This window comes from Solanum dulcamara, chromosome 3 (genome assembly GCF_947179165.1).
Source record: "Solanum dulcamara chromosome 3, daSolDulc1.2, whole genome shotgun sequence".
NCBI classification, from domain to species: domain Eukaryota; kingdom Viridiplantae; phylum Streptophyta; class Magnoliopsida; order Solanales; family Solanaceae; genus Solanum; species Solanum dulcamara.
In genome coordinates, this window is record NC_077239.1 from 281,858 (window position 1) to 291,217 (window position 9,360).

Genomic DNA, 9,360 nt, shown 5'->3' on the forward strand with positions numbered 1-9,360 from the left:
AAAGTGATTAGCCCGTGTTATTACTATCAATATTACACTGTGTTAAGAGTATTTTTAAGCTAAGTTAGACGAGCACATTTTTATTTCACAATTTACCTCGCATAATTCAGTTCATAATATAAGCATATACTTCTTTTATAACTCCGTCTCATATTAGTTGTTATGATTTATTTTTTAAAAAAATAATTTGATTTGTTTTCGAAGTTAAATTGGATTAACTCAATTCAATATTTTTATATTTAAAATTTAGATATTCAAAACATCATACGTTAAGTACGTAGTATAAGTTTCAACTAGAAAATATATTTTAAAAATGTCAGTCAAAGTTTACAATATTTAACAGTCGAAAAGTAAAACATGACAACTAATATGAGACAGAAGGGGTATTATTTATATAAAAAAGAACAAGAATCAATCTAAGAGTTTTATATGGTAATTAAATCTTCTTAATCCACCAACCAAACAAGCTCTTAATCTTTTTTATATATCTTATCCATACAAGCAGCCTTGTTCATCTATCCAACCAAAAAATTATCCAAACAAAAAAGTCAACAAAATTCTCTCCAAATTTTCCAAGATGATCACTATGGCAACAGAGCAAAAAGTCATAGTAAAAGTTGAATCTCCAACATCTGAATTTCTAGTTGAAATAAAAGGAAGTGATAAAGTTGAAGAGTTAATCAAGATTGTGAAAAAAGCATGGGGAAGTGATTATATGTTATTAAGACATAATTCTGTTGAAATGAAAGTTGATGAGAATTTATCTACATATGATGTTAAAGATGGTTCTATTATCAAAGTCAACGTCTTTGCTGAAGCTCCTTAATAAATTATAATTTGTAAGTTTATAATATGTATGATGTTTTAATTTTTGGGGCTTAATTTGTGATGATGATTGAAAAATTGTGATTTAATTAGAAATACTTGTGGGGGTGTTGACTGTGGTGGATTTATTGTGGATGTACTTGATTCGATTAAATTCACTACTTTTGGCTCGATCGATAAATTTGTATCTAATAAGAAAAATTTATGCTTATGTATGTATGTTAATTGGACTCATTTTGAATTTACTAATTTTAAATTTTTGATCCGTTTTCATGTGTTTATCTGCTTATGATGTTAAAGATGGCTCTATCATCAGAGTCAAACTCTTTGCTAAAATTCCTTGATACGCATAATTTGTAAGTTATATGTATAATTATTTATCTGACTTTTTTTTTTGATTTTACTGAGCGGAGGTTCTTTCGGAAACAGCCGTCCTATCTGGGTAAGAGTTAGGTTTGCGTACACTTTATCTTCTACAGACCTCACGTTGTGGGATTTCACTGAATCGTTGTTGTTGTTGTTGTTGTTGTTTGTATGTATAATTGTTTAATTTGTGGTGATGATCGGAAATTTGTGATTTAATTAGTACTTGTGAGGATGGAAGTGGTGGATTTAGTGTGGGTGCACTCGATTTAATTAAATTCATTACTTTTGGTTTTATCCATAAGTTTGTATGCAGGAAGAAAAATTATGTTTGTGTATGTATGTTTATTGGACTCATTTTGAATTCACTAGTTATAAATCTTCGATTCATTTTTCTGTGTTTGATGAAACTTTATCTAAGTATAATGTTAAAGATGATTTTATTATCAAAGTCAACGTCTTTGCTAAAGCAATTTGAAAAAAGTTATAATGTGTATAATTTGTTTTAATTTTAGGAGATTAATTTGTGGCGATAACTGAAAAATTGCGATCTAGTTAAAAGTACTTATAGGAATGTTGGCAGTGGTGGGTTTAGTGTGGATGCACTCGATTCAATTAAAATTCGTTATTTTCGGCTCGATTCATAAATTTGTTTGTAAGAAGAAAAATTATGTTTGGCCAAATATTTTATAATTTTTAAAATATATATATTTTAAAAATAATAAAAAATTGACCTCTCAAAAGCTTGATTGGACAGATTATAAATTTTGACTTTTGATATTTTTTTTATCCGTTCAATTTTGATTCAACCCGTTCACCACTAAAATCTATATATCTTTGATGATAAATATGTGTACAATAATAAATATTCCCTTATTCTCTTTTTGATTCAGATAACATTTGATTGGTTGAAATAGATCATTCGAACAAGCTGGATAATTTGATTGTTTTTTTTTTAATTATTTATCTGAATTAGATAATATTAAAATTGAAATCAATGAGTGAAAAAAGTAAATTAAATGAGTATGCAATAGGATTTAGAGAAGAAAAAAAATTGTTTCACTTTTTTTTTTTTTAAATAGCAATCAAATATCTTTCATTTATTTTCTTAAACTTTACATTAAGTTAAATAAAGACACATAATAAAACATCAGCAGTAAATGGCTTCTTTTTTTAAAAAGAACGTCAGATATTTTTCAAAATATCAATATTTTCTTTATATCTAAAATAAAATTTTATTTAATCATTAGAAGTTCTATTCTTAGTATATTGATTAATAATCATAAAAATATCTATGAAATATTTCAGAATATTAAATTTTTACAAGTTGTTTGGTATGCTAAATAAGGTAAGGTATTTTGAGATTAGATTTATACTATATTTGATATAAATTTGTACAGTTAAATACAATATGAATTTTATTCGAAACTCAGTTTTGAAAATTTCATCTCATCCCATTCAACTTCATACTCCCTCCGTTTATTTTTACTTATCCACTATTTTAAAATTAACTATTTATTTTTTAATTGTCACTTTTAACATATCAAGAAAAAATAATTAACATAAATTACATACTATTTTTCACTATTATTATTTTGATTATTTCAAAATTATTCAACTAGAAAGTGCAAAGTAATTAAAAACCTCATTAAATGAAGGGTAAATATGAAGAAAAAAAGTCTCAAAAATTCTCTTGAATTTTAAAAAATTCACTTATTTTAAACTATAAAATATAATTCAACAATTCACTTAATATAGACTAAAGAAAACATTGTTTATTAAAAAGCATGCAAAGTTCAAAATAGACTATTTAAAATGAATAAAGGGAGTATTATTTTATCTCACTTTTCAAAAGGGACAAATTAATCAATAGACTATAATTCCATAATTATAACCCAGAAATAATTTAATCTATGAATCAAATAGCCCGTTAGAGTTCATTTGGTACGAGGAATAAGGAATAATAGCATTTTGTATAGAATATAAAAAAGAAAAATAATTTTATTTCTATTATTATTATTATAATATATATTTCGACCTGCATTGACGTATGCTCCACTTTTGTTGTCCTGATTTATATGTCGAAATACTTCTATGATCGATCTGTCACCCATGTAAACAATAAATTTTCGAGCCGAGAAAAATAAATAATCAAGACCGGAAAATTGGAGTAACAAGGTGTAGTATTTGATTTCAAAATATAATGCGGTTACAATCTCTATAATAATCCTCTGATTCTTCAAGTAATATGAAACACGTTGAACTTGAATTTGTTTTTGATTTAGAGTCAAGGGCTTGAATAGCTTGATCTTGAATCTTCGTCTTCGAATTTGGATTTGAAATATTCGTCACGAACACTTGTATGGTTATGACGAACAGTAAAGATGAACAAGTAACTTGATCTTGATCTTCTTCTTCGTTCTTGATCTTGAACTTGAATTTGATTGCTTGAACTTTGTAGCTTTGTAGAGAATTTGCGGTCTTTGATCCACGAGCTCTCTTCTTGCTTTTCGTTCTTCCAAAAACCCCCCCCTTTCAGAATAATGAGGACCCCTATTTATAGTTGTAGGGAGTGGTATGAGGGTGTAATTTGATTGGTTGGTTTGAACTGACCAATCAGATTTCTTTGTTGAAGAGTTTTAATTTGATTGGTCAGAACATGTCACATGGACACGTGGCATTATTTTAGTGGCTCATTTAATTTGACTTAGATTGCCACATAACTCTGACATGTGGCATGATTTTAGTGGCTTATTTAATTTGCTCTGGATTGCCACCTAACTTTGACATGTGGCATGATTTTAGTGGCTTATTTAATTTGACTTGGATTGCCACCTAACTTTGGCACATGGCATAATTCTAGTGGCTTATTTAATTTGACTTGGATTGCCACCCAACTTTGACATGTGGCATGATTTTGGGCCTCTAGGATGAGATGATATTGGGCTTAACAAAGTGGAGTCATCTTTATAGCCCAAATCAATAGATTTAGGTTTTTAATTAAATCCACATTTATTGGGCTTAAATAATCGACCCAATTTTATTAATCCAAAATATTTATTTGGACTAATATATCTTGAATTTAATATAAATTGAACCATTCTACAAATTTATATTTAATAAATTGTAAATGATTACAAATGCCCCCTACTTCAAGTCTTGTCGAGATATTTTATCTTTTGAAGACTAGGCTTGAAGTATTACTTGTAGGATAATGACATGCCATTTATTTTGAGATTTACCGTGAATTCATACTATATTGATGCACCCCTTCATCATTGTTGGAGTAGGAATGTAGCAAATTAGTTATATCCAATGAGGATTAGGAAAGAGAAGAAAGAAAAAAAAAAAAAAAAAAGATTTGTTTTTCACGTTTTTTTTTTTTTTTTTTTTTTTTTTTTTTTTTTTTTTTTTTGGTGTTTACTTGTCATGCAAGATTCCACCACTAATTGGAATCCGATTAGGAGTCAATTTTGTAGAAGCCTAATTCAAGTTTGAATCTAATTATAATAGGTGCTAATAAACCTCTATAAATAGATGTCTGTCCTTCATTGTTTTGCAGCAATGTGGCTTGAAGATCAGCGCCGTGGTACTTTCTTCTTTCTTTTCTTTGATTTTCAACAACCTTTTCCTCATCTTGACATGTCTGTCGTAGAAAATTCATATCTTATTGTAGATATGTAAGAATCATGAACGGTGTGATTTTCTAGAAACTAGACTTCTCGATTTATAACATATCCAAAATTGAGAATTTAATACTTTCATGACCGTTCTAGATAATTGATTTATTTATTTTTTTCACGTTTTTTTTTTCACGTTTTTTTTTTTTTTTTTTTTTTTTTTTTTTTTTTTTTTGCAAATGCCTACCCTTTATTCTGTCTTCCAAATCCAATTAGAATTCTGAAAGGACACACTTCTTTTAGAATATGGATAACCCAAATTTTCACAATTTCACATCCAATTAGGATTTGGAGAGAATAAATTTGTATCATTTTACTAGAGTTCTACCAAAAAAAAGTAATTACAATTACTTTGGAAGAAGGACTCTCTCACCATCACTATTTGTCTATAAATAGACTCTCTCCTTCTATTTATTTTCATCATTGGTATTGACAATTTTGATACTCCTTTTTGCATATCCTCTTGAGTTCATCAACATATGAGGTACATTTACATTGGTCCAAGTCAAAGACTTTACACCGTCTGAGACAAAGACTTTACATAATTTGTGGCAAGGAAAAGGCAATTCATAGTCCGAGCTAAAGACTTTACACCGTCTAAGGCAAAGATTTTACATGATTTATGGCAAAGACTTTACACCGTCTGAGTCAGAGGCATTCCATAGTCCAAGCTAAAGACTTTACACCGTCTGAGGCAAAGACTTTACATAATTTGTGGCAAAGAAAAGACATTCCATAGTCTGAGCTAAAGACTTTACACCGTCTAAGGCAAAGACTTTACATGATTTGTGGCAAAGACTTTACACCGTCTGAGTCAGAGGCATTCCATAGTCCGAGCTAAAGACTTTACACCATCTAAGGCAAAGACTTTACATGATTTATGGCAAAGACTTTACACCGTCTGAGTCAGAGGCATTTCATAGTCCAAGCTAAAGACTTTACACCGTCTGAGGCAAAGACTTTACATGATTTGTGGCAAAGAAAAGGCATTCCATAGTCCGAGCTAAAGACTTTACACCGTCTAAGGCAAAGACTTTACATGATTTGTGGCAAAGACTTTACACCGTCTGAGTCAGAGGCATTCCATAGTCCGAGCTAAAGACTTTACACCGTCTGAGGCAAAGACTTTACATGATTTGTGGCAAAGAAAAGGCATTCCATAGTCTGAGCTAAAGACTTTACACCGTCTAAGGCAAAGACTTTACATGATATGTGGCAAAGACTTTACACCGTCTGAGTCAGAGGCATTACATAGTCCGAGCTAAAGACTTTACACCGTCTGAGGCAAAGACTTTACATGATTTGTGGGAAAAGGCATTCCATAGTCTGAGCTAAAAACTTTACACCGTCTGAGGCAAAGACTTTACATGATTTGTGGCAAAGACTTTACACCGTCTGAGTCAGACATAGGTTTTGCCCAAAGAATATAATAGTTCATTATTGAGATTCATTACCATGATTATTGAATTACTAATTTAAGCGCTAACGCTTTTTTTTTTTTTTTTTTTTTTTACAGATTGAATCATGGTTTACCTTAGAGATTTGACTTCCTCTTCTTCAAAGTTGCGATACCTTTTGTGTTTCGATAGTACAAGAGATATATCATTGTATGAGCACCAAATCCAGGAGAGTTTCAATTTATCAGAAATCAAACTTCTTAACATATCCAAAATTTATAGTTCAAGTCTTGCAGGATAGTTCTAAGCAATCTTCAAAAATGAATTTCACATACAGAAAAGCTGATAGATTCACATTCGCATGTTCTTATTAAAAGAAAATATTCGTATCTTAGTGTAGAGAATCCAAAAAACTACAACATGTACAATAATCACAGCTAATAGCTTTATGGATTTGTACGAATATTTCTTTGAAGTCAATTCAAATTATGTCTTGATTAGCCCTCTTTAATTCATATGTCATGTATGACAATATACAAGAACATTGTGATGCTCAAATAACAGTGTGCCCCATTTCTTTTGAACTTATGAGACTAAAATTTAGAATGTAACTCATGGATTATGGTGGAGAGGGTCGAGAGAGACTATGAGTTCTTTGGATACTCATGCGACTGAACTCAGAATGTAATTCTAAGCGCCTACGTACCTCAGTGAAGAGGATCAAGTCATAACGTAGTTCTGAGAGACTGATGTTTTTTTTTTTTTTTTTTTTTTTTTTTTTTTTTTTTGGTCCTAACTTTTGCCTAGGCCGCCTCTTTCGAGATTTTCAACCTAGCGGACATTTTTTTTTATGGGGTGCCGTGCACAGTTTATACTCTTGCGGGCCAGGAGTAACATGCAGTTTATACTCGTACCTTAAGGAGTGAGTTTCTTTTCTTCAAGGATAGTATCTCTTTATGAACTTTCCGTTAATGGGGCCAATGCGCAATCCTTCTGAGTCAACCAGTTTGTAAGCGCCACTTGAGTATACTTCTTGTACCACATATGGTCCATCCCATTTGGCGGAGAACTTGCTTCCAGACCGACGAGAAGTAATAATGGGCCTTCTTACAACAAGAACTTGATCACCCACTTGGAAGCATCTAAGACGAACCTTCTTATTAAAAGATCGGGCTAGACGAGCTTGATAACATTGCAGACTTTGTTGGGCCTCTAGTCTTTTCTCATCAAGAGCCTCCAATTCTTCAAGGCGCAACCGAGCATTTTCTTCATCAGTGAGCCCTTCTTGAATGGCGAGGCGCAATGACGGTATTTGACGTTCAAGTGGAAGAACTGCTTCAACTCCATAAACAAGAGAGTAGGGAGTCGCTTGTGTTGGCGTGCGATACGTAGTCCTATATGCCCAAAGAGCCTCTTCCATTCTTTCATGCCAATCTCTCTTAGACTTGGAAACAACTTTTTTCAACAAGTTACAGAGTGTCTTGTTAAATGCTTCAGCGAGACCATTAGCAGCTGCATAATACATAGAGGAATTGCGTTGCTTGAAGCCAAAAAGATCACATATCTTCGTCATTAACTTGTTATCAAATGGCTTGCCATTATCTGTCAATATGTATCGAGGAATACCAAAACGGTAGATAATATTAACTCGAATGAAGTTGGCGACATTCTCTTTCTTTACTTCTCTAAGAGAAACGGCTTCTGCCCATTTTGAGAAGTAGTCAGTTGCAGCCAGGATATACAGATGTCCACCCGAGGACTTAGGCAATGGTCCAACAACATCCAAACCCCAAGCTTCAAATGGCCATGAGGCAATAGTTGGGTGCAATACTTCTGGGGGTTGATGTATAAAATTTGCATGGAATTGGCAAGCTTTACATCTTCGGACGTAATCCAAGCAATCTTTCACCATGGTTTGCCAGTAATATCCCATCCTTTTTATGTGAAAATGAAGTTTTGGTCCAGACTGATGCGCTCCACATACTCCAGAATGTGCTTCTTGCATAGCTTGAGTAGATTCATCTGCCCCCAAACATCGTAAGAGAACTCCATCGAACGATCGCCTGTAAAGTGTATTTTTATAATAAAGAAACCGAGGAGCTCGTCGTCGGATTTCTGTTCTTCTTCGAAGGTTTTCTGGCAATATTCCATAACACAAGTAATCTATTATTGGTTGTCGCCAATCGTCAATATCAGCTTCCGAAGTGGCGATAACTTGTTGAAATTCTTCTTTATGCTCAATTGGAGGTGGAGTTATCCATCTTTGGCAAACCACAACTTGTATTTCATCAGGAGATACTAATGCAGAAGCTAAAGCTGCCAATGCATCAGCCTTTTTATTTTCCTTTCTTGGGACATGTTGAATAGTCACCTCTCCAAGCCATCCTATCATCTTTTGAGCGTAATTGCAGTATGGGATTAACTCAGGCTTCTTTACTTCATAATTACCCAAGACTTGATTGATCACCAACTTGGAATCCCCAAAAACTTGTAGTTGCAATTGTTTCATATCAATGGCCATCTCAAGCCCAAGTAAGAGTGCTTGATATTCAGCAACATTATTGGAGCAGTTTTGTGTTAGAGTGAAGGAGTATGGCAAAACTTCTCCATGGGAAGTGACAAATACCACTCCAGCACCGGCTCCTTCACGATGTGCAGCACCATCAAAATACATCTTCCAAGGTGGCTGAATTTCTACTAGCATTGCATCTTCATCAGGTAATTCATCAGATAACTCCCAATCATTCGGAATTGGATGATTGGCCAAGAAATCTGCTAGCACTTGTCCTTTCACTGCCTTCTGAGATATATATACAATCTCAAATTGTTGAAACTGGAGGTACCACCTTGCTAGCCTATCACTTAAGACAGGCTTGGACATGACAAACTTGATAGGATTCGCTTTAGAGACAAGTTGTATAATATGAGCCTGGAAGTAATGCTTCATCTTCTGAATTGAGAACACGAGTGCCAGACATAACTTCTCAATAGGTGAATACTTGATCTCATTTTGTGTCATCATCCTACTCAAGTAATATAGGGCATTTTCTTTCCCTTCATCATTTTCTTGTGCGAGAAGTGCTCCTACTGACCTT

The 9,360-nt window shown here is 32.7% G+C and overlaps 1 long non-coding RNA gene across 2 annotated transcripts; it reads left to right on the top strand.

The window, feature by feature from the left end:
* The first annotated feature begins 4,760 nt into the window (after nucleotides 1–4,760).
* Nucleotides 4,761–6,759, top strand: LOC129881388 (uncharacterized). Of its 2 annotated transcripts, none has more exons than XR_008765570.1 (2): nucleotides 4,761–4,777; nucleotides 6,385–6,759. It is a non-coding gene; the product is annotated as an uncharacterized LOC129881388 (long non-coding RNA). The 2 variants fall into 2 exon arrangements; XR_008765571.1 differs by lacking the exon at nucleotides 4,761–4,777 and adding an exon at nucleotides 6,216–6,278.
* The last annotated feature ends 2,601 nt before the right edge of the window (nucleotides 6,760–9,360 follow it).